This window comes from Syngnathoides biaculeatus, chromosome 4 (assembly GCF_019802595.1).
Source record: "Syngnathoides biaculeatus isolate LvHL_M chromosome 4, ASM1980259v1, whole genome shotgun sequence".
NCBI lineage: Eukaryota > Metazoa > Chordata > Actinopteri > Syngnathiformes > Syngnathidae > Syngnathoides > Syngnathoides biaculeatus.
The window spans coordinates 28,826,890-28,853,739 of NC_084643.1; the positions used below are offsets into that span (position 1 = coordinate 28,826,890).

Consider the following 26,850-nt stretch of genomic DNA (forward strand, 5'->3'; position numbering starts at 1 on the left):
GTGTTTCTTTGACAATCTCAGGCAGTCTAAGACCATGTTTGGACTCCGATCATTTCCAAGGATATATTCCAAATGAATGCTAAATTAGCTTGAGCTACAAATTGTCATTAAATTATTTCTCTTTTTAAAGGTTTCTTTTTGTTATTTTAAGTATTAGTATCCTGAACTGCCTTTCAGATGCTCCCCGCAGGCCCTGTAAAATTTCCTCCAGTTGACATTATGCCAATAGAGCACAAATTACTAAAGAGTGAATAAACAGTGCCTCTGCTGGTTGTGCGCAAGTAGTGCACACCGTTTTGCTACAATACTCCCCGACCTGACAATTTTTTTTTTTCTACAAACTAATTGTCTTTTACTGAAATATAATTAGGACCCTCCAAAATGTATGGAATTTTTTTTTTTGCCTCTATGAAATGAGTGTTACCAGTTATGATGTGACATGATTGTCAAACTCTTTTGGGTTGAATTTTTATTGAAGTGTGATGTCCAAAAGTAAAACTGCTTAATTATAAAACCAGGCTAATAATTTTCCTCAATTCAGATTGTACATTTTCCTTGAATGACTTTCTTCAGGGTTCAAATTGGCATAAATTATCTTATCGTTTGTCACTAATGGAGTGATGGATCACTCTCCTGACTTCCGTTTAAGCAGCGTGGCTTCATTTCCCACTCAGTGAAGGTCTGATTGTGAGTGTGTACCGTTGTGGCAACCATTCAAGGGTGTAGTCTGCTTTTTGCCCGAACATGATGGGATAGGCTCATGCTTATAGGGACCTCGAAGCGGATAAGCAGTATCGAAAATGGATGGATGGATCACTTTTGAATTTTCATGTTAGTCCTGGATCAGACTATGAGACAAATTTGTTTTTTACTAATTGCCCAATGTCAGACTTCTGCCATAATATCTTGCCGTTTCTCAGGCAGACAGTGGCAACAAAATATGACATATATTCCGAGAGCACCGTATCCAGTCTTTTACAATCACTGAGCTTTATCTGGTCAAATCAAACACTGTCAGAGAGGTGGAAGCAGAAAATCCGTGACCGGTCTACCTGACGGGATGCGCTTGTTACCATGGCGGCGGCAACAACAATATGCTGCCCCGGTGTACTGTTTCTATGTGTGCGCATGTGAGTGAGTGTTGGGGGACAAATGAGAAATAACGTGGTGGAGAAAATAAAGCAAAATGTGCGCTGTTCATCACTGGTCTCTGGTAGACAGCATTCAAGGATTGGTTGAAGTGTACTCACATTTTTTTTAAAATACGGAAAAATGTTATGTAGCCTAACAAGTTAGTGCTAGCACATACGTTGTGTCCAATCGTGCTCTAATAATAAATGGTGACCATGGCGTGCAAACACACGAGGGCAATGGGCCAGTCATAATATAATATTGGTAGATGTCAAAGTGTGCTATCAGAGTTATGTCACACTACACGGAAGATATCCAAAAAATCTAATTTGCTCGACTTTTGATATCCTTGGGCTATCATAGGGCCAAATTGTTGGTCATGAATTATGTCACACTACAAGAATTTCTGTTGTGAACGTGGGCGGTAGCCACAAAGCATCTTCTGCACACGACAGTACTTTCCATGCATCAAATACCTGGTATTAAATCTGTGTAGCTTTTCATTCTGAGTATTAATATTTCCATCTTTTCTGAAGTTGATTAACGGTGTTGTCTGCCTGCCATTCATCACTGCCCCATGAGCATGTCTCGAGTCGGTGCAGAGTGATGAGCTAATCTTTTCACAAACTTGCTTTAAATGTCAACAAAACATCCCCTTGGGTGTCCATGTTTTCTCTTTGTTTCCCCTCTTCATGTGATTTATGCTTCAAACCTTTTAAATGAGCTGATGCTGATTCTTCAAGCGTACTCATATTACATTGCAGTATAACAACAAATATAGTGCACAGTGTTGGCCTTTGTGTTATGAGAGGCTCATTCTTATGTGTTCAAAGCTGATATTGAGAATTTAAGCTGTCTTCTCACAAGGTGTAATGAGCACCTCTGCTCGATTGTTACCATGGGTATTTCAATCTTGTGCCTGCACCAGGGACTACATTCTGATAATTTATGATTCCCATAGTCCCCCTCAGCAGGGATTAATTTTGAATTATTTATGCTCTTATGCGCACATCGAGCTGAAACATTTTAGTAGGTGTCAGACGCTCCGTCACAGGCGAGGCTAATGTGCTGACTAGCAGGGGAACTGATGGCACTCTCTTGTTATTTAAAGTCTTAGCTTTTTTCCCCCCTTATTTCCGTGATTCCTCTTGGGAGTCGAGGGGCAAAAGATGAAAACAATGTTTCTCTTCAAATAGAAATATACAATTCAGACAGACCTGGAGGTGATTGAGACGGCAGCGCTGCTGGAGAGCGATTTAGAAGAAAGTTTGGAGTTCGTGGGGGGTTGCAAGCAGCCTCTTGGTGGTTTGTTTTGTCTGGAGAAACTCTTCAGTCAGTCACCTTTAGCGTACCACTGACATCAGTGCCCTTCTGACCCTCTTTTTTTTTTTTTCCAAGCAATGACAGAGTTTTTTTTTAACATTAGGAGTCAATTATTCATTCTTATCGCAAATGAAAATTGATGGACAGTTTGAACCCATTGAAATGAAAGGTGTTCCAGGTTAATTGTTGCTCAGGTTTTTCTACAATTTTTACAGTCAGTCATTTCGAATATAGTTGGGAAATTCAGTGTGAGCATATTTATTTATTAATCTATTAAGAGATTTAAACTCTCCAGCATATTTTGTTGAGGATGAACGGCCAACTCATTGTGCCCTTATAAACAGGAGGCCACATAAATCAGGTAATACACGAACAACATGTTTTGCATAGCGCTAATTAGTGGTGGTTTTAATTTGTCTGGTTCTATTTCTATCCCCCACATCCCATTGCCCTCTCATGAGTAATGGAGGATGTGATTCAGCCTAATTCATGTTATGGATACTCCCCCTCATGTGCGCTAATTAAATAAGGTTTCTTTGAATGTGCAGAAAATATGAAAATCATTTTGGTGTTAATTCTCAGTATGCTTTTTGGAGATGAAGTCAGCCGAGCACACACACAAATGCTCAGTGCCGGGTCAGTGCTAAAACCCAAATAACTCAAGCCAAGCTCTATAATTGTGTTGCCAGCTGCATTGTCCTTGCCATAGGATCAGTGGGACTATTTCTGAGAAAGGTCCCCTTTCTCGCTGCTCAACAATGTCTAATAAATCCTGGGGTGGGGAACGTTGATGCCGGGCACTGACTGTGACACAAAAGAGGGGAATTTGGGAAGAGGCTGCAGAGGATAATGAACAGTATTTTAACTCGGCAGTTTAACCTCAGAGCCTGTCACCGCTGACCTTTCGCCAACCCCGGCGAGAGTCCGATTTCTCCTATATCTTTTTTTTCCTTTCCCTCCTCGCTTCTCCTTCACTCCTGTCTCTCCGCATGCCCCTGCCTCGGCGTTCCCATCGCTTTTATTCTTCTGCTGACAGAGTACACTAGAGTAAAAGCGAGGGAGTTGTGAGAGGGGGGAGGCAGCAGATTTGGGGCTGGGATGTGTAAGAAGTGTCAGTCCTAGACATTTACATGAAAAGCAGTTAGTAGTTGAAAGGCGAGCTGTTTCACAATCTGCCTGTACATTTTCTCTTTTTTTTTTCTCTCACCCATTCTCTCCTGGCTAAGTCCTCCCTCCATCTCTTTTATTGCCTTGGTCCATGCCTAGCGAATTGATGTGAGAGCAAGGGCGACCCCCACATGTCTGCAGCAGACTGGGAGGTGTTATTGTATGTCACTGAGGCCCGCACGACGAGCATCCAGCTTGACCTTTATACAACCTTTTGCGTCACCTGAAGTTGACCTTGAAGGAATGTGGCTCCCTACTTTTAGAGGTCTGTTGTTATTAATACCTTCCAACTCATCTTTTTTTCTGAATTTTCTTCACTCCTCTTGCTTTCCAATGCTGTTTTACTCATTCCCTCCGCCTTTTTTTCCCCCTGCTACACAGCAGAAGCTACTAAGTGTAAATCAAGCTGGAGCATTTTCTTTAGTGGGGCCCTGATTAGTGCTGATGATGTTTCCAAAGAGGTGAGGGGGGACAACTCAGAGGCCACCACAGCTGCTCTCCCCTATTCACCGCGTCCAGATTTATGTGGCTTTCTCCCCCACTCTCACTCTCTTTCCTTGCACATTTCCAACATTATCAATATCGATCGGACCGTGCACTTAGAACCTCGCTTTAACAATTGGCTCCTGCTGTTGATTTAGGCATTAATGGTGAGTGCTTGAGGATTGAGAGGAGGGGGGAGGATGACTTAAAACAGTTTGAAAGATTCATGTAATTCCACATCAATAACTCACAGATGTCATGAAATGGGAATCCTCCCTGATTCATCAAATTAATAGTTGTCCACTTTTGTTCGGTTTCACATCATCATATCTCGACTTTGGCTAAATGCTGCCGATGGATATTTCATTGGGCTGTGCAATGAGGTCACAGTTAAGATGCTCTGGCCTGATGACGTTAGACCAATCCTGATGTCTAGACCCTCTGTCTTTGATTCATGATCTCAGGAGTCCGCCAACAAGTTGAAGGGCTTCAATCCATTCACTTCAGTCATTTAATGAACTTGACAGTGGTCTGAAAAGAATAGAATGCAACCTATAAATATCCAGTATGCTTTATCCATCTCCATTAATGGCAAGATTTCCCCAAGTGTCTTAATAATTAACAATAAACAGAATAAAAATGATTTTTTTTTTAGGGATATGCACATTGTTCATGATTAATTAACCGATTCTTAGGAATTTTGATGTTGAATTTGGTTAGCCTCATGCCATATTGAATTTATGGAAGAAGAAAAAAAAACAATGGTAAATTGTGGGAAGCAATAACTCAATAGACTGTTTATGTCACGGTCTGAACGGGTAGGTATGTTTCAATTACTAACTGAAATAAATCAAAGGGAAGATCTTCATTCAGTATTTTACACCCCTGCTTATGCTGGATTTTTAAGTGATTGATTTCTTTAAATTATTTTTTAAAATATAGAGGCAAGTCTGCATTTAGAGTTGTGCACCATCCGTGTAGTGTCATGTTGTGCTAAGATACTTTGTCAGGCTGCACTTAGCTCTACTGGATGAAGATGCAATGTAATTAAGAGAAGAAACGATCCCCAACCAAGCACAGAAAATATATGATCTTAATCTAGCACTATGTGGTTCAGTTGAACATTTGGGTCTTCAAATTTCCAGTGTTGTATTGTTTGTCTCTATGTGCCCTGTGATTGGGTGGCAACCAGTTCAGGCTGCACCCCCCACCCGCACCCCAATCTTGTTCATACCTGGGAGAGGCTCCAGCACTCCCACGACCTTTGTGAGGACAAGCGGCTCAGAAAATTGATTGATGAATTGTATTTTGTTGTAAATGATGCTGATCTGTGTGTTGTAATAACAGGTGTTTAGAAGTTTATAATTACTGTAACATCACTTGCATTACACTATGTGTTAGCATTAAGTTGACGAACTTTAGCTAATACCAATACCCGCCATGGGTTGAACAACACCTCAAAGCGTAAATGTGTAAATAAGACTGTGAGACGTAGGGATACTTATTTAGTAGAAATGAGGATACCCTCTTAATTTAAGCACACTGTTTTAGCAATCATTTCCTCAATGGATTCCATTCATAATCCGATATTTTTGGCACTTAATTGAAAGAAAGTAAATGTGTCAGTCATTACTTCAAAGCAAAATGAATGAATGAGTGTAGTCTGAAGCTTCAGACGTAAACATTTTTTTGGCAGGCAATGTAGATTCTCGTTAAAAGCACGACATTATAAAACAGGTTTTCATTGGTTGCTAGTAGTTACAAATTTTTAACATTAGACAGTAAAAGTAAAAATCACTTAATGAGCTTGTGACAGTGACAATCGAGTCATCACTCTTAATGCTCTACAATATGTTAAAGTGATGATTTATAGTGTTATTAAAATATTTGTTTGTCTTGACCTTAAGTTTTTTTAAATGTAAAACACATTTTAGGTCGTATTTTCTGACATCAAAAATGAAAGAGTTCTAACTTAAGTACAATCTCATTTTTATTTCTGTCACCACTGCTAGATTAAGTAGCACTGCTCTCTTGTGCTTATATAAATTATTCTGAATAAATAATGATTGATTCATAATTGATCATGAACTGTAAGTTTCTTTTGATGTCAATTTCTATCGCAGTTGCACGTCGTATACTGAAAAGATCACAAGGTGTGCATTGGCCTACAAAAAGAATGAATGGCAGTGCTGATATAGTTAGTCTGCCTATTTTCATCTCTAACTTTAAAAAAAGAAAAAAAAAAATCTTGTTTTCCGTGAGAAATCAGTAACGGACAACATTTGCCTCTAACAATGCATTATCCCCCCACACAAAAAGCAAGGTGTGGAAACAAGAAGCTGATCAGATTGAAAAATAATGGAATTAAATCTTCACACAGAGCAAGTAGAATGAGTTTTTCCACCGAATCCCCTTGCACAACAAAAATAATTATGCACGGGTGACTAATTTGAAGACACTGCATGCTAAGTATACAAATCCCTCTTTCTTCTCCTTGCTCCAGGCTTGGAGAGGAATAACACATAACCACTAAACAAAGGCAACATCAAGCTCATAAAATTAACATAGCAAATGACCTGAAGAAGAGGCCCGATAAATATTCTGATCTTATCATCTCTAAATACTGCGAGTCATCTTTAGAGCAGCCAATGAAAACTCCCTCATTAATCTTCCACAGTCAGATAAACTTTTTACAGGAAACCATCTTTCCAGCAACCCCACAGGGGTCGGGACAAGGGCGCCTTCTCCTCAAGTTGATAGATATTATTTTGGGGGGAGCTATGACTTTTGTTCAGAGAGCTACACACTGACCTTGGACTGAAACTTAATTTAGTTTCTCCTCTCGTTTTGCATATTTTTCCTATTTTTAAAAAAGTAGAAAGTACTGTCTGAAAGAGACGCTGTTTTAAAGCTGTATCTCTATTCTCCATTGAAACGCATCTACAAACAGACGTGTGTGGTTTGTGTGCAATCTGTGAACTCGTGTATTCGTAGTTTGCGTCACATTCTTTGCACATATTCTTTCCCAGTCTTTCAAAGGCATTTATGCAAGTGAGGGGTTTGAACAAGACAGAGCGCCGTCTTCCTGCAGAGGAAAACAGTCATTCTAGAAAGGTAAGGAGAAGGGATCAATCAGCCTTACCTTCCCCTCCTGCCACGTGTCATCTTCTTTTGGCCTATTTTTCTTACTGTATGTACTGCAGATAGATATAATACATAATCCTGCTCGCTTGATTTAGCTGATGTTTTGTTTTGTTTTTCGCAGCTGAAAGAAGTGGTTTACTGCATCTGAGAATTAATGGCACTAAATAATATGTGAATTGTGACCAGCACTCACTAAATTACACTACAGTTGCATTTTGCAGTTTATACTGTACATGACTGCCGTTTGCAATATCCAAATCTTTATTTCAAAATTACTGCTGCTAAATACATTGACAGCCATGCATTTTAAAGTTATTTTTTTTATTACCTATGCATACCTGAAGGACAGAAAATTCAGTTTAAGTCCAAGAATGTCCATCCATGCATTTTGTATACTGCTTAACCTGTCCAATGTGGTGGTGATCACCCCTGGCTTTGGGCAGATTACACTTGCAGTGATCGACAAGTCCATCACAGATTGAGAATTTATCATACTCATATACACGCCAAACCCTGAATGGACACTGGAGTCACCATGGGTGCAAAATTAGGTGATCAAAACGATACACCATCAGTAACTGAATGTGAATATTGAGCATAAAACGCATCTATAGATGCAGTGTATTGAATCTTATTTTTGAGCGTTGTCAAGGTATTGTGACTGCCCATTTGACCGTCAATAGAATACTTTTATGGCATTTTATTCTGACATTCAGTAATCTAATCAATTGGTCCCAAGACCAAATTTAGGTCCCAATGGTGATGGTGAGCCATTAAAAAAAAAAAAAAAAAAACAAGAACAGAGAATGTCTGAAAGGTGAGCATTTTTGGGGATACACAATTTCATACTGTCTCCACTCCTGCCACTCCAACACTATAGTCCACAAATTAAAACAAAGCAGTTGTTTTTACAAATAATAATATATTGACTAAATCATTTTAGATTTGACCAAAAACAAATATTGGCTAAAATTGGTTGGTGAGGGATTGAGGTAGGATCACGCAGTCCACCACTCACCAGGGGAACCAGGTTCTCCCTCAGCAGTCAACAGCAGCCTCATCAACACCACACCAACCCACTATCCTACCCCTAGAGCTTTTGTAGCCCCCAGGACACAGACACCATAAAAAGGCCCAGAGGCAAAGACCATTCATCTTCAGAGGGACCGTTGCACTTCGCTAAATAGCTTAAAAAGAATTCGGTTGCAGTACATTTTTTGATAATATTGCCATTGTAAAGGAGAAGAGTATGTTTTAACAATATCTGAAGCAATATCACACCATCCACATCCTCACTTTCGACACAGTATCAGCATGTACACGTACACGTTTTTTTTCCTGTCCATATTGAGGGGTATGCTTTCGACTGACATTGGCTCCAGACTTCCTTACACATTTCAAAAGACAGCAGGTTGACCTTGTCCCTAATCTGACCTTGGTTAACCCCCTGCCACAAAAGCAGAAAGACAGTGATTATTTAAGAAGGAAATGGTCGTAGAACGGCCATTTGGCTTTGTACATTTGTTTGTTTAAAAAATGGACCGGAATTAAAAACCGCCTCATTTTATACTCTGGAAAATGCTGGATTAGTTTTTCAAGAATTCACCTTCATTGAATTTGCTTTAACGTTTTACGTAACATTTTACACTTCATTCTTTTACCGTATTATCAGACATGTGTGTGTGTGTGTGTGTGCGTGTACTCTTTATTTGGCCCAACCTGACTTTAAGTGTAACAATATGAGGTGTTTGTTACCAAGAGGCCACTGCTATATTGATTAGAGCCAGTTTACTTACTGGGGAAATGACTCCTCCCAGACGTTCCCTTATGTTTAAGCAGGATTGAATATACCGTGTTAATTACTTGTAATTTGATCATTTTGGGGCAACAAGCCTAGCCTTGTGACTGTCATGTTTATGAGCCGGTGTCATAAACAATTGGAGGCTGCTCCATAGTAGACATTGTGCTTATTCTTTGACGGTGCCTTTCTCGTTAAAGCTGGGTATTACTTGTAATTACAGTAGCTCATTTTGCATAATAAGACCAGCCTGCTTACTATCATCTTGTTGAAAAGAAATTTTCATCACACACAATTGTTGATATAAATTGTAACAAAACAACCTTGAAACTGAGAGTTTCAAGGTTAATGACTAACCTGGTTGTTCTTCTCTTGTGCTGCAGTGATCCTATTATTATTAATTAGCTTCAGTGATTAGAATGGGGTGTGATATACATAATGGAATGTTGACCACTTCGGAAAGTTCAAGATATATTTAGTTTTGCTCTCCTCAGTGGTTATTAATATCTTATCTATACTGCATCCTCATTCTCCATACAAAGTGATGACTTACGTTTTCGACATTCGACAACATTGCTGCTGTGTCTACGGAGTGCTGCGTATCGTTTGTAATGCTCACAGATATCTTTTATCTTCAGTATCTTAAAAGATTCACATTTGTCAACATTTAAACTCAAAACACAGCACGGCATAGGGTCTCAATTGTATTGTCAAATGTTGCACCACACAGGAATTCTTGTCGATAATGATCTCTTGCCTCCTTTTGTGTCTCTGATATTGACACTTGCCTTGCACAAAGAATCTTGTATTTGTCAACAGTTAAACCCAAGACACAGCACTGTAGCGAGAGTCTCAATTGCATTGTCACATGTTGCACCAACACCAAATTCTTGTCGATAATGATCTCTTGCCTCCTTTCTTCCCCCCCGATATTGACACCTGCCTTGCACATCAATGGAAAACAAGTCAACAGGTAGACAGAATGCGGAATACATTGTACTGTTCGTTCTCTCTGGATAATAAGTTCCCCGGGGTGCTCTGCAAGACTGCAGTGCTGCTGCTTTCCTCTCGGTTACAAACTTTGAGGAAATAATGAAAGACAAGAGGAAAGGGGAGAGGGATGATTGTGATGAAAGTGGATGGAAATCAGGACTGGGTACAGATCAGCATAAATTTTGGAATCTGGGAGAATGAAGATTTGAATGAAAGTACATTGTGATTTTTATTCCCTTCATTTGGATTCTACAGAGCATATCCCAACCAATAACATAACTCATTTAATGGTGAAAGTCAAGTTTAGCTTTTGTTCTGTACATTTATCCTCCTTTTTTGGTATACAAGTACCAACTGAAACTTACATTTGAGGGTCATGAATTGCCTGTATGAAGTGTTCAAGAAAGCTGAAAAAAAATAAAATAAATCACACTTCATTGTATGCAGTCTGCTACCTGCCTAAAGGCCACTTAAAATATAGTAAGGGGTGTGTATAACAATTCTGGTCTGGGTCTCAAAGGAACACCTTGTTACAGTAGGTGCTCATTTTGTTTCCTGACCCACCGACTTCATGGATGAACTTAAAGCCTTACAGTGCATTAGGGCAAAGTACGGCCCGTTGGCCATATCCGGCCCATTCACAATCCCTTGCTGGCCCTGCAGCCTTTATGACGTCAAAATAAAATGCAAAGTATGTTCTGCTTTTATTTTGCTGTGCACGTATCATCAATGCAAGTGAACAAGAGTATTCATCAGTCTTGCCAACTTGGTGATAGCATCACTCCATTTATTGAGTCTTCTGGGTACTCTAACAACTATAGTACAATTCCAACTGTAGCCCTCATGCTATCAAGATTCTTGATTAAAAATTCACAAACGTAAAAAATTTTACTTTTGGACCGTGTACTTGCTCATTTGGTGAATGGTAACATTTTTAAAATTAAATCGGCGACCAGGGCAAAGGAAGTCCTTTGGGGGAAACTAAGTTTTATTTAGAGGGGCTTTAACGATGTAGTAATGTATCTGCTATTCAGTAAGTATTTGTCATTTGATTAAGTTATGTGTGAATGACAGCAGTCCACCGCAGTCTACCTCTGTTCAGACAAAAAAAAGAAAGAAAATGCAAACTGTTTGGTATGCAAATGCACAGTGATATCTTTGAATCTGTTGCACTTTGATTTTCCTTACACTTACACACCTGCACATTGCTAATGTCCACCCCTGAATATAGTCCCTTAACTTTGTGAAGACCACTTTTCCTAGACAGTAGAACGTCTAAGTTCAAACACACTTTGTCCCAAGATTCCCGTTTATTTGATCTGTTTTCCAGTCTATAGTCTTCATTTCTTCTTCTTTGTTTTTCACCTGCAGAACTTTAGTTGAATTCTTACTTGGACAGCCACAAGGAACTTTACTTAGTTCCAAGGTAATAGAGCATTATTGTTTTATGTATTGTCAAATTTGTATATAATATTGCTGGATGAAATTTTGTTGTGTGCGATGTATTGAAACAAAGTCATTGAGTGATTTATTAGCGGCGAGAGAATTTAGCAGTCATGAAGATGAAATAGGTAGTAATTTTATTCCTGTAACTGCACCAATCAAGTAACCATACATCATACATTTTAGCACTGCACCGACTTTTAAGTGGAGAACTTACATTCATTATGGATAGAGCGCGACATGGTATCTTCCATTGTGCCTACTTGGGCTAAAAATGTATATCCAATACCCGCGTTTTATTAAAGTAGGAGATATTTGACCTCTTCTCCAATATTGCCATTAGTCACTGCAGAGAGTAGGATGTACTTGAGGAGAGGAGCAATGATATTTGAACTAATGGAACACACCGCAGGTGTAACCTACCTTCCGCATCTAATAAATGACGTCCAGCCTCTTAAAGACACTTCTATTACCTCCCCAGTCGTCTGCAATAAGTCTCTGTCAGGGAAATGGATATGCACACATGTTAGCAAATCAGTAGCCAAGGCCCTATCAATAGTTGCTGATCTCGAGATTTATACCAGTACTTTGTGTCGGAGTTTGCCTTGTACACATCTTTTAATGAAACACAGCCAAGCCTTTACTTTGGGTTCCAAGTGTAACTAGTTCCTTTGGGTGGATATAAAGTTGCTGACCATTTCAAAACAAGAACATTCTGTTGTTTTTTTTTCCCCTCCACTATTTTTAGCACTGTTGACCTGCAATGGACCACTGGGATTGGATCATGATTTCTCGAAGACTCAGCATATGTTGTGAATGTGTTCAATTTCTCACAGGAGTCGACATATTCCCCGTCTTATTTTCAGTTCCCGGCTGCTGTTGTTTCCTTGCAAGAGAAACATATGGTTTAAATTGTTCTGCGTTATTATCCTATGTTCTATGTTTATTTTCTTTCACTTACTTTTTTTTCCTGTTGCCATTTTCTACTTCCCTTTGAGCATGAAACTGAAGTCCATACGAACCGGGAGGCGTATAGGTCCCAGCAGGAGTGATGGGGGGGAAAAGACCCATTCTCTGCATCACATGTGGGGCTGGTTAAATCAGGGATCGACCTAAACGCATGCGGCTCACAGTTTTACACAAAAAGGGGAGCCTCTGAGTAATGGCGTCATTTTGTAACTTCATATCAACAATTGCATACTGACGATATTAGAGCATGATGTTTATAATGACAAATACGCTGGGGAAATAACCCAGCAATGTACTAATGGTGTCATGATTTTATCAGCCACTTCATTAGGTCCACTTGTACAATCTAATGAGATCCTATTCAACAGCTCTATCATAAAAGACTGCCTTTCAAGTGTTGATTGTTATGTTTTGATGGATGCTATGATGTGTGACTTTAAATGCAACATAATTGGGTTGTAATTTAGCACACCAGAACAGAATATATCACTTCACCATCATCACCACTATTTGAATCCTAGCGTACAATATGCTTTAGGTACCCTGATTACTTGACATTACACTGGTCTGATAGGCCTTATCAGCATTGGCCGATATTTTGCATTATGTGATGATTGGTTTTGTTATAATTTGCCGATCCAATCAGTGACTCCGAAAAAGACATTTACCGTATTTTCCACACCATAAAGCACACCAATGATCAAGCGCAGTCTCAATTAAGGGGTCTATTTCTGGATTTAACACAATGTATTATAAGGCGCTAAAACATACAGTTTACAAAATAAGGTAAGGGACATAATATTGAGTTTGATTGAACTTTATTTTCCTATTTAACAGTATAGTTACATAATCTTTTTCAATCAATCTATTCTTTGTAATCGGCTCGCAGTTGCTTCACCTCGGTAGTTCTTGCCCGTATGGTGAGAGGATACCTTTTCATATAAAGAAAGTACCCAGATGGAGCTCTTTGACTTCATGTCTTGTGCTATATATATATGATCATTTTCATTCCACCCAACATATCTATATATATATATATATATTTTTTTTTTTTTTTTTTTGGGACATTTCTTTCTGGCCCAGTTATTTGGGTGAATGATTTTTTTCAGAGCGGCTTTGAAGAGGGTCACGTAACACTTGATGCTGGAAAATGTGCTTTGTTAGAAAACACACAAGCGTATCACAATTAAGGTCACACCTTGTCCTCTTCAGCTGTGACAAAATCTCCCTCTAAAAGGCAGCCTTGAATAACACACTTGTTTGAATAATAGAAGCTATGTTTCTATTAGATAAGGTGAGTACAGATATGAGTCATCTTTGGTTCAACCGAGGCTGTCTGTTTAGACTGCCAGTTAACACGCCACCTCCAGAACTAAGCAGCCTTGTTTTCTTCTCCACTCTTTAGCTAATTTGTTTGTGGACTTTTTCAATTCTCATCATTTCCATCTCCAACGATCCTCTTAAACTTTGACCTCCTCAGTTATCGTCCGGTCCTGCCGGCTGGACGCGCGGGCTGGGTGGGCGAGCCGCTGATGTCGGGAAGGAGGAAAGACTTAGCTGACTCTTTGGGATTTGTTTACACATCATGGAAGCTTTTAGGTGGGAGATTAAAGTTGGTAATAGGGCCAAGTGCTTTTCCCATCGTTTCTGGAATCCTCCTTAGAGTGACCCTTCTCCTGTCACTGTAACAGATGTTTGACTTTGGGAAATGTAAACAATGTCTACATTTAGAATTTCAGTTATCTTTTTTATTATATTATAGAGTGCTACCAGAAGCTATCAAGGGCTGATATCTGGTTACATTCCAAACACAGCACATGAGGGGCCAGGCGCTTTTGCTTTCTTTAACCGACACGGTGTACAACAACCAAGGAGGTAATTCATGTGAAAAATCAAGTCCTCTACCTATGACCCAGTGTTTATCTGTGTAAACTGCTCCACTGTAATCCCTTTAGTTTTGAATTAATCCACTGTTGGTAACACTCTGATTGGTATAACCTCTCACATAAGCTGCCTATATCTGTGTTAGCTCAGCCTGTGTTTTTTTTTCTTTCTTTTTTTTTTTTACCACCCTACCGTCAGTAGGTCAGCAGGAAGGGTCGATATCAAATTTGATGAATGCCTTTCTGTTCAAAAGATGTACAGAATGTCCTTGAGTTTAATCAAAACTCTTTGAGGAGGTTTTTTTCCATTATTATTATTCTAGGGCATCTGTCGTTTTATGCACGTCAGACAATATTGATATGAATACCAACATGAGTCAGGCCAAGTGATGTTGGAATTTTGGAAACACTTGAGAGCTGTTACAAAGATTATCATCATTTTTGAAAATGAGAGCACTTTCACATTATATGAGGTCAACTCACCCCTTCAAGTCAAGTGTGTAATTTTACAAAAATGAAGTTGTAATTCTACAGTCATAAACACAGGGGTACCTTGACCAACACGTTTTTGTTCCGTGACTCAATTTACTCATATATCAGATAAAGTTTCCTAATTGGAATAAGTGGAAATGCGGATATAGTATCAATAAATGTGCACACACACACAGTAGTACATTTCCCGGTAGTATGTGTGGCTTTCAGGAAATGTGTCAGGAGCTGCAGTTGTTGTGCACGAGTTAGCCATTCATCACATTTAGTTGAGTGTTAGTGGCTCCTCCACGCTCTTGCGAGTGTTTTCATTTTTGTGTTTGTGTGCTTGGCTGCCTTTCCCATTCAATAATTGTCTGTTCACCAATTATAGATTTTCGAATGAAATAGTGAATGTTTTGTCACAAAATCAAGGACACACAATTGGGGCCACAGTTGGGACGATTACAACTTTTGGTTTCATATGTTTCATATTTTTAAAGAAAATACTTTTTTTTTTGTGGCAACCCTGAGCTATCCCACAGCCAAAAGCGTCAAAAGCAAGGCCAATAGAAGATGAGTTACATGTACGTGTTTGGTTTTTTTTTTCATCCCTGGACTCTTTTGTGCACTGTGTTGGGGAAATGACATACTACTTTACTCCAGCTGTTGAAATGTAATGCTTTATATTCAATTGCCACATTGGTACCGGTTGTACATCAGCAGCATCAGAGGGCCAAACGCAGCTGATAAGCAGCACTCTGAGTCTTGACTTCGCATCCCTCACTGTGATAGTGAGCTCCCACAAACTCTTTTCTGGGCCGCCATCTAAACAAATTGGACATGAGTGATTTGACAGAGGCTTCGAGATAACAGTTCATTGCCCTGTACTCTATGAATAGAAGGAACTTGGATCCAGGGCCAAGACAACACTACTTGCCCCTCTGTATATTTGGATTAAAGGAAAGGGGTTGACAGATGTGAAATGTTTCAAAAGGTCAGTTTGTATAATTCTGTCTCAATTAGCTTGGACGTTAGTGAATGTTCTCTTTTTGGCCTCCATGTCCGAAAATGTCCCTAAGTTGATAGCCCTGTGAAACTGAATCATAATGTGGTGATTGCGGTGCATTGAAATTGTTTGCTTTTGTCAAATGGTTTTGAAAGGAGCAGGAATTTGCAATTAAAAAATTCTGAATAGTAGAATCGCTTTGGGTGGACACAATCAGTACCAATACAATGGTCGACCTCTGATTTGTTCAGACTTTAAATCAATTGTTGCGTAGGAAATAATGTCAAACATTTAACACATTTCACTGTCATAAAAGCCACCAATCTTGAAATGTTTTAAAGTAAAGACATCCATCGATACTGCTTATCCTTTTCAGCGTCACATGGTGCTAGAGCCTGTCACAGCTAACTTGCGGCAAAAGGCAGACTCCACCCTGAACTGGTCGTCAGCCAGTCGCTGGGCACATATAGACATGGACAACCATTCGCACCGCCACTGATTGTGCTGTCTGCACCTAAATCAGGCGAATGTACAAATGTAACACTATGCCATGAGTGACTGCAACATAACAACTTAATGCATTTTACAGTTTCATATGCTTACTTGTCTCACAAATGTAAATAATTGAAAGTTGAATAAAAATCCTTAATATAGATGGTGCTATTGGGGTTTCAAAAAGTACATTATAGAGTGCAACTGCCACATTGAATTTGTGTGCATTATTTTCTTTGCTTTGGGGTGTTTAGTCAACACCGTCACTGAAGAGGGCGTTGGAGTGAGGATGTGTGCAGTTTACCAGCGGGGAGAAGAAGAGGCCGAAAGAGTGAAATAAACATTACTGAAACACGGGATGACAGTGTTGTTTGAAAGAGAGAAATAGGATGGAGATGGAAAGGAAGATAAACAGTGTTCCCCTTTTTGACATGTGCACAGAGAGAGCAAAGTTTTTGTTTACTCGTAAGTTTTGTATGGATTTATTTCAAATTCTTTATTTTCGTTATGCTAATTAGTTTATTTTGCTCTAGTTTTCACAGTGGATTCATCCCTTGTGATGGAGCTCTAAATTCAGCAGGAAAAGAAATCCACTTGCATCTGCCTGCAACCAAAGGATCTGCTCTATATACTCTATGTTTACATTTGTTAATTTTTTTTTTACATTTGTTCAACACATTTTAAAACTTAAACTAGTGTAAGATGAAATGAAACAAGAAGAAAGAAAGAAAAAAACAAAGAAAGGGAGGAAATGTACAAATATGCCTCTTCTTCCCAAATAGTGAGTTGAAATTATATCCACTACAATGCCCTGCTGTTGCGGTAAGGGGAGACTTTTTCTCTCATTGATTTACAGTTGGTACTTTTAAGGATGCGCGAGTTTGTAATGCACTTAGTAATGTATGAAAATACACTTACTAATGTATGAAAATACTCTACATGTACAGTATGAACATTCTTCTCTCCTATCTTTCTAATTGGAAAGATGTGTTTTTTCAGCATGGATGATGCATGTCTTTTGTGGTGTCACAGTCAATGCAATGCAAAGGAGCAGTACATAGATCACAATCACAAGAACTGTTTTGCTTGAATCTCACATTGCCAACAAAAAGCTATCTAGAGAGCGTCTGCCAAAAAAAAAAGAGTGTATTTCTAATCCCTAGATGGCTCACAGGCGCTACAAATCTTATCTATCTACATGCTGTCAAAAAATGTCACTGCCATATCAAATGGAGGAGATGATACCCATAGAAGAGATGCTGCAGGGCGGTAAAAGGGGGAAGAAATCTTCAACAATGTGCATTTTCCTCATTTCGCGCATGCACACACGGGCACGCACCAACACAAATGCAGCGGGGAGACATAGAGCTGTTGTCAGTTGATAAACAAATGACAGACGAATGACATGTTGGAACACCTCCACGGGGGATGATCGCCATGCGAGATTGTTGCTATAGTGCCATCTCTCACGGAAGAAGGTGAGAAAGAGGCAGAACAGAGGGCGAGCGAGAGCAAGGCCCTTTACACAAACAAACTGCAGCCGAATACAACATCTGATTGCCTTCACCGTCTAATCGCTGTCAGTCTGGGTTCCAGGGTGTGGAAATGCGCTGAACATAAAATGATGGAAAGGTGGAATGGCAAATAGGTGAGGAAAAACTCATTTCTTGTATTACACTTAGATATGGGTTTTACATAACATAACCAAATGTAGTTTTTTATTAACCAACTGTTAAAAATTGAGTAATGAGTAACACACTCGTATTTTTCATTTTATTTTTTTCTAACAACCAGAATGTTGCTCTCAAAAAATATACATATTTTGCCCCAACTTCATGGTATTTGTGTATGCTAGGGTGAAAAGCTATTTAGGGATACATCTTTGAATTTTAGATGTTTCTTCATTTTTTGTTTATCCAGTTCACGGTTGAAGGATGCAGAAGCTTTTCCCCAAATGAGTAAAGGAAGACTAGAACATAGAGTAGTTTCCAGCCAATCTCAGGACACATACTGTACAATCTATTCCCGTTTGCATTCACACTGTCTCTAATTGCCACCACAGATGGCAGGTGAGTGAATCACAACAAGTGACCCAAAAAATACTTAGATGAAATAAAGTCATAAATTGAAAACATTGAAAAGCACAACTGAAAAAAAAGTGTTCTGGAACTATAAAAGTACCATTCCTATTAACCACTTTATTATATTTTTGAATTATTGATCCATGATTACTTTTTTGCAGTTTTTTAAAATTAACTGTATATTGCTAATGACTATCTTCATTTATCCACTTCCAGCAAGTACAAGAAAACTGCATTTCCACCTGTTACCATTCTATGTATTCAACAAAAATCTTAGCATCCTGCGAGTATATCAGCTTCCTGTTCAATTAAACAGGCCGATATTTTATACTGCGTGGGTAAATTTGAGAGTAGTCTGAGGTCATTATTTTAGTATCCATATTGTTTGCGACATTGTGTTTGGTGGTGTGGTGTGAGATTGTCTAATGTGAAATGGGTGTCTTGGCTCAATAAAGTTCAGGAAAAACTCGATATTATGGCATTCAAAAATCTTTTCTGATTAATAATTAACTTTTCTGACGATAAATACACAATTTTCTTACTTTACTAATTAGCTTTGGTTACAAACTGTACCAAACAGATGAGTTCAAGGTCATCGTTGGCAGGTCAGATCGAGCCAACATGAATATAGACAAAGCAGGAAATAGAAGCTAATTTAATTAAATTAACCCTAACCCTAGCCCAAAACACTTTTCCTGGTCATCAATGACAAGTGGCAATCGTCTCTTGACTATGGTGACGAAAAATACAACTGTAATGCTGGAATAGGAAAAAAAAGTGTTTTGGACACTTTGCACAGGATCTTTGAGATGTTAACATCCTGTTACTTGATTTGTGTTGGATGACATCACGACTAATTATTTCTTAAAACTCCACAAAATGTTTGACTATTGAGCATATTATTCGGGAACATTTGAGTTTCAAGGTACCACCGTGTACTGTTGATAAAATAGCCTTGTCCTTATGGAACAGTATTGTTTGTTTACAGCAGTGCAAACCAAATATTATATGCTTTTAATGATTGTCAACCATGGTTTCCCCTCAGCACATCATCATATTGTAAAATGCACATTTGTGCTAGTTCTTATAGGCAAGTGTGTTTCCATGGACTTGTGTAGGGGCAATACTGTACGTGTTGTTTTTGGATGCCATGTACCTGTAGATAATTGGCATCATGCTCCATCTCTTGGTGTTCTCGGCTGACCTGAAAGCTGCAACAAAACTAACGAAACAGACAGTGAGTGGAAATATAATAACAGGGATGCCATTTATTTATTCCATGAGTGGACATATAAATATGGTAATGCCTTGTGGTGTGTAGGTGTCGGACCGATTGTACACTTGAACTCATGCTGTAGGAGAACATACAATCATTTGTGCCATATGTGTACTGGATACTATTTTCTATGAGAAGGTAGAACAGCAGCTGTTGCATGTTGATTATTTCCTTAATTACTTTGTCTATACTCTGACCAGCTGCAACATGATGACCACTTGCACAATACAATATACTGTAATGATATCCAACAGAAAAGCCGCATCAAATATCGTGGTTGTTGTTGCATATGCAATTGTATTTTCTAATATTGTAGTTACCACAATTGGTTACGTGAGAGTCAGAAATATTTGGTTCTACACATTAAGACCACTTGACTGTCAATCAAAGTTAAGTATTTGTAAATTCAGACTATTACTGCATATACTGTATGTGTTAGGCTAAGGTCCCTGCTGTTGGACACATTCTAATGCTTATCCTATAATTCAATCAAGCCCCTCCCACTGCCGTAGCCTCTTTATGCCAATTCGATTAGTGGACTAAAGCCATCAAGATTCCGTAGACAAAATGAATGCTTGTATTAATCCCAGCAATTTCCATTTAAAATGTAAGGGCATCGACTTGATTAATAAGGGCTGATGCTGAATAATTACCCAGCAAACACAAGAAGGGTTATAGGAAAACCACAGCTGGGCTTGCCCCCAAATGGCCTCTGGGAAACCAGAAGAGGTGGGCGGGAGGCCGGGTGAGTCAAAGTAAAGCAATGGCAATGACTGAGGTGATGAATCTCTTAGCTGGCCCCTCATGCAATTAACGAGCAGAGCTTCTATTAATTTAGTTCCCCCAGAGTGGTGACTGGTCAGATGTCTCAGGGTCAAGGGTTAGAGGTCGAGAGCAGGGGTCAAGCCAACAAGAATCAGAGCAGACATGCGAGAGGGTAATGCGGGCGGGAGTTGTGCCTCCATTGATTTGCCTTGGATTTTTGACCTTCACATTATTCATTTCTTAAAGGAAAAAAAAAGATTTTAGTGTCCTGGGATGGAGGTATGGAAAAACACCTTTAATTGGCAAGGACCAGTTGTTACATGCACACTTTGAACATTCAGTAATGCCCCCCAATCAATTGTTTGCGTGTTGGAAGGTAGGTGGGGGGGGTGATTGATTTAACTCCCCATACTAGCTTTCCCCTCCAGTTCTTGTTGGTACAGTATATTGTGTTCTTAATTTTTTATGGTGCCTGTATTTGCCTTGTATTGTGTATGCATATATATATATATATATATATATACATATATATATATATATATATATATATATATATATACTTATACATTTCTTAGCTGCTTGTCCTCACAAGGGTTGCGGGAGTGCTGGAGCTTATCCCAACTGTCAACGAGCAGGAGGCGGGGTATACCCTGAAACTGGTTGCCAGCCAAACAGCCACACTCACAAATACACCTAGGGGCAATTTAGAGTCTCCAATTAATGTTGCATATTTTGGGGATGTGGGAGGAAACCGGAGTGCCCGGAGAAAACCCACGCAGGCACGGGGAGAACATCCAAACGCCACACAGGCGGGGCAGGGTTCGAACCCTGGACCTCAGAACTGTGAGGCCAACACTTTCCAGCTGAACCACGGTTCCACCCGTATATACTGTATATTTTCTCAATATCCAACCGCTTTCAATACCACCAATCCTCACAAGGATCGTGACTGTTCTGGAGACTATGTCAGCAGTCTTCAGGTGAGAGGTGGGGTACACCCTGAACCAGTCACCAGCCATTTGGAAGGCACATATAAACAACCATTCACATTCACACCTACAGGTAATTTAAAGTCTTCAGTCAATCTACCTGCCACCTTTTTAAAGTCTTTAATGTCAAAACTTGGATAACTGTTACCCATTTTGACGTCTACTACATTAGAGTGCCTCAAGATCTCTCAGCCTCCTACCTATCTGTTGCAGTTTCAGTCAAGATGAATCAAAACGTAATTGCATTTTTACAGTTCTAGCAACAAGAGTTCCATTTGTCTTTTCTTAAATGCTTAAATGATATATTCACCCATATTTATGTTCAAAATGCTCAAAACTGAAAGCCACTATTCATTAATAGCGCTCAATGACAGACAGACTGACCTCACACTGGATATGCTCATGCAAGGCAGAGACCACTTCAAAAGAAGTCTGGCGGCTTCAAGGTTAATGCTGTTTCAAATAAAGAAGGAAGAAGCTGTAAAAATTAACACTGTGCCAAAGCAGCTCTGTTTCCCTTTGGACTAGTAGTATTCTCTTTATCCTTTTATGTATTTGAGAGAAAGCATTACCATGTGTTTTCAAACATGGTGGAAACGCTCTAGGGACATACTGTCATCATGGCCTCCTGTACTCCTTCAAAATGCCCCTTTGTTAAGTGGCAGTGGAGGAGGAAATGAAGCCTGACACTAGTTTGGTTTTAAAAACACCATCCGGACTCGCCCTGCCTGGACGATTAGCGTAGTTCTTTAACGTGTTGCATGCATGGAAACTGAAAACAGTTCAAACAGACAGCACTTGATAATGGAGCTTTTAGCTTGACTTTACTGCCCTCGTCTTGTTCCGACAAGCCTCATTTTATTGTCGCTTCCTCTATGTCTTCATGTGTGCATCTCGCTCACTTTTTTGGACATAAAGATGTGTGTTAAAGACAACACTGACTTTATGTTGTTGTAGTAAGATGAACCATGGAACTGTGAAGATTGACTTCATTTGTTCTTTACTTTTAATAATAATACTTTTTTTAAGAAGAATAACACAACACGACTTTGATCATGTTTGAGACATTTTAAGCTTAATTACTCATCATTTTTAAATTGCTGTCAAAATTTCAAAAATGCTTATTTTTATTTTTGGCCAAGTACAATCTTAGTTATCCAGCTCATCTGCTAAGGTTAACACGAGGCAAATGGACTCTTCTTGTTTCTTGAATTTGTCATCATTTTTCTTTTTTTCTGAAAATGTTCAAATGTGACTTGGGCAATTATGTTATTAGACGATGTGGTGGAGATGGTTTGGACTCAGAAGTTTTGTTTTACTTAAGAGGTGTAGTTTTCATAAACATTGATTGAATTCCAAATTAAACAACTTGGAATTCATGCGTCAATTTTCCATGTCGCTGATCGTCATTAGGGATGCGGGTGTGCTGCCGCCCAACCCAGCGAGATTCGGGCGGAAGGTGGCATACACCCAGGACTGGTACAACTTGGAACTTTCACCCTACTGTACTAGAACACAACTTGATAACATCGTTAATCTAATTGACGAAAAATATTCCAGATGTTGAACAGTAGACAACAGTTGAGAGTGTCTGCCTCACAGTTCCGGGGACCTAAGTTCGAATCCTGGCCCGGCCCCGCCCTGTGCTGTGTGGCTCTCCAATTTCCTCCCACATGTCAAAACCATTCAGGGTATGTTAACTAAAGATTCTAACTTGCCCATAGATGTGAATGTGAGTGGGAATGGATGTTCGGTCAAATGTGCCCTGGCATTGGCTAGGAACCAGTTCAGGGTGTACCCTGCCTCCTGCCCATAAATAGCTGAGATAGGCTCCAGCACTCCTGTGACACTTGTGTGGATAAACGGCTCAGAGATGGATGGATGGATGGATGGATGGATGATGGATGGATGGATGGATGGATGGATGGATGGATGGATGGATGGATGGATGGATGGATGCCAGTCCCATAGGTGTACTGTATCTCCATATGCTCCATCGGTATGGTTGCTATCCCACATGGCCCTCAAGGCAAATTAGCTCTAGGTGAAAATGTGAGCTTTTATTTGAATCATCATCAAAATTGTGTGGATCCTTTCTCACCCTGTCATGTCCATTAAACTGCATGGGAATTTTATTGTAATACTGCTAACTAACTACCATACAAGCCAATCATACAAAGAGGAATCAAAATTGTACATTGTGCACTTGCACTTTGTCACTTTTATATGACTCAATGTAGATTAAACACAATAAACGATGGATTAATTGTTACACAATTTGTCAAAATGGGAAAAATATACAAATGTTATTGTGCCTGTCTTCTTGAAGGCCAACAGAGTCCTAAGCCTGGCTCAAGGGGGTTATACAAATTTAATGACCTTTTTTCGCAGGGACTTGAGGGTGGCACAGACCAATATAACCACCTTGAGGGGTTAAAAGCCACCAGTAGCACTGGGCATGTGCTGCTTAATTAACGAGGCATATGTAACATGTAAACTACAGAGAGGCTTTGCTATCAGCAATGAGTTAGAAATTAAAAGATCGTCATGCAGTGGACGATGGGGCCGTGTAATGCCCTTTTAGTTTAAATATCAGTTGAATTAGAAGATTTCAAAATTTGGACAACTGACATGACTGCTTGACGCGGTGGCACACATTCTAATATCTGCAGATTTCAAAATATGTTTTTGGACAGTAAGATGGTTCAGAAACAAGGTGATGAACTCACTTTTCCTCCCATTAGGAGACGAGTACCAAGTCTCTTAATCGCCCTGAGTGGATGTTATCATGAATCCAGATCACAGCTGGATAAAACAAGTATTGGGCATAATTACTGCTCTAAGATGAAGAAAACCCTTTACCGTTGTTATTGAACAATGTTTTATTTTGTGTTTCTCCCCTTCTCTCAGAGGAAAATAAACATTTAAGCAGCAGCTCCTTACCATTACCGGTGTTTGCTAACTTCGCTTTGTTGACAACACAGCCTGAGTGACTACACAGGTCTGCACTCTTTACCCAATAACTTTACATATCAACTGTTTAATCATTTTCTAATCAGCCTCTGTACATCTGCATTTTTAAAGAGCTTTTTCAGGAAAAAACAGAGGTTAAAATATGTGTTGAAAAAGGTTTTCTTTGCATTTTCTTATCAATTCGTCTGGAGCTGGAGAGAAAGAGTTGCTGTGTCCAAAATGGCGACCTAACCTTAGCTACTTTTGGACCAGGCAGTGAAGATGCCAAAACATTGCTACATTTTACACCGTGTCAGATTTTGGTCGAGATTGTACATTGATTTTCCTTGTTGGGCTTTGTTCATGTGACCTCTGCACATGTACTCAGTGTTAGTTGGTTCAAACCTATTGACATGATTAAGAACTTTTGTTCTGGTGTGAATCTGCACATTTTGCAAGTTGCCGACACAATTTTTTGCACTAGGTACAATATCTTTACCAAAGGGTCATTGCTAGCTAGATAAGTAGAACATGGAAAGAAATCAGAAAATTGCAGAGTTGTGCCCTTATTACTCCCTTCAAACACAAGAGAATGATGGCCAAGCCCCTACATACACTTTAGCACACACATGCACACACCTACACACACAATTACAATTTCACCTCTTCCATCGGCCTCAAGTTTGTTTGTCTTTAATTCCCTGCTGTTCTGGGGGGGAAGTGGTAATAGCGGAATGTCGGACAGCTGTCATTCCACCGTGACCTCAACTGAGTGCAGATCAGTTGTGGCACGGTGATTGTCAGGATCAGGTGTGTGCGCCATGACGGTGTGCGTGTGCAAGTTAGTAGACGGAAGAAGCGGGTGGCATTTGATGTGAAAATAGTGGTTAAATACTAAAAGGGACTTCCTCGTCTCCAGGACTGCCCGAGGCCTAACAATATGCCACAGCGAATATGTTTATTCAATGTGGGACGCATTGTGACAGCAGTTCAAAACAAGACTCACACACTCAAAGTCTGGTGTGACACGGGGCATTAGGCGGTGGAGAGGCCAAATCGAAGGCGAGGGGATGGAGTGTGAAGTGTTTCCTACAAGCTTTGATGCACTGAATTGCTTCATCGGTGATGTATTACATTTTCGGACACATACAAAAAAGACTTCATCTATCTTGATTTATATCTCCTCTTGTTTTTTTTCTGTATCATTCATCTCTTTCAGGACAGTGCTATGCCATATTCAGCTATTTTCATGTTTTTCCAAATCTTTTCTCCCCTTATGAGGACATAAGGAAAGATGAGAGAAAAGCATCTGATAATGGCACTAAAATAATATTGATTTAAATTTTAAATGAAAGTTATGTTATTGTGAGTTATGTGTATACTGTATATTGGCTATGTTTGTGCAATATATAAGAAATAATATGGCAGGGCATACTGTGTATGGATGCAGACATGCATTGGTTTGGTTTTTATGTGGATTAACTTGCATGAATTATGGATGCTAAACCAAGACCAGGCCACTTTGAGCAATATTTTGTTAGATTTTTTTTGTTTTTGCTTCTTTCATTCTCCAATATTCTCTTGTCCACTATAGTTTATGAAGTTAATATGTGCCACAAGGATTTGAATTAAAATTACCACTGAAAATTTTATGTTGCAAAATTCACATTATTTCAAAGTGATCACATTTCAATAGCTCTATATCAGTTTAACTTTTCAATGTTAACAAATTCACCATATAAAAAAATTCAACCTTTAAAATTGAAATGCAATATTTTCAGTCTCCTGAGATTCAACTGGCTGCAATTCGCTGTCTGAAAGTCACCATCTAAATACAGTGTTAAGAAGGCAGGGTTACTTCACGTCAGAACCCAAACCCCATCCAATCCATTTACCCTTTCTCAGTATGTGACATCACATGACTAAGAAAGCATAACTGGATTGGCTGGGTGTTGGCTTCTGACCTGAAGTAACCCTGCCTTCTTAACACTGAATTGTATCCAGTTGAATTTCAGATGGTGAATTTTACAACATAAAATTTTCTGTGGCATTTTGAATTCAAATCCTGGTGGCACATGTTTACTTCCATAGTCGTGCCTCTTTGTCAATACTTTTAAAGTGTAGACAATATAGACCGTAGCTACTGTCAACACCTTTTGTTCTTTGTTTGATCTTTATGCAAGTTGATTCATTTGTGACATAATATATGACCATAAAACTAAATCCAACAAAACTATATTTCACGAACATATCACACAAGTATAGGTTTTTGAGTCCAGGGTCCAGCCGAGAGTGATCATCTGCAGTCAAATTGTGTTCTTAGACCAGTAAAACAAAGCTAAAAGAGCTGCCTCACTGCCCAAAAATGTCCCAATAAAAAGGTTTCCTTCAAATGCAGCCTTTGCTCCTTGTGTTTTGGAGGATGCACGGCTCTCGGGGCTTAAATTGATTTGTTGACTTGTCGATCAGTCGACTTCACTACTC

The 26,850-nt window shown here is 39.3% G+C and overlaps 1 long non-coding RNA gene across 4 annotated transcripts in view; it reads left to right on the forward strand.

Annotated features, from left to right (window-relative positions):
- Positions 1-3,869: 3,869 nt before the first annotated feature.
- LOC133499947 (uncharacterized) overlaps positions 3,870-26,850 on the forward strand; it is a 148,389-nt gene continuing 125,408 nt past the window's right edge. For 3 of the 4 annotated variants that reach the window (XR_009794792.1, XR_009794790.1, XR_009794791.1), the window contains exon 1: positions 6,852-7,218. This is a non-coding gene — a long non-coding RNA (uncharacterized LOC133499947). Of the gene's footprint in view, positions 3,887-6,851; positions 7,219-26,850 lie in introns of those variants that run through there. The other variant, XR_009794793.1, reaches the window with a different exon arrangement.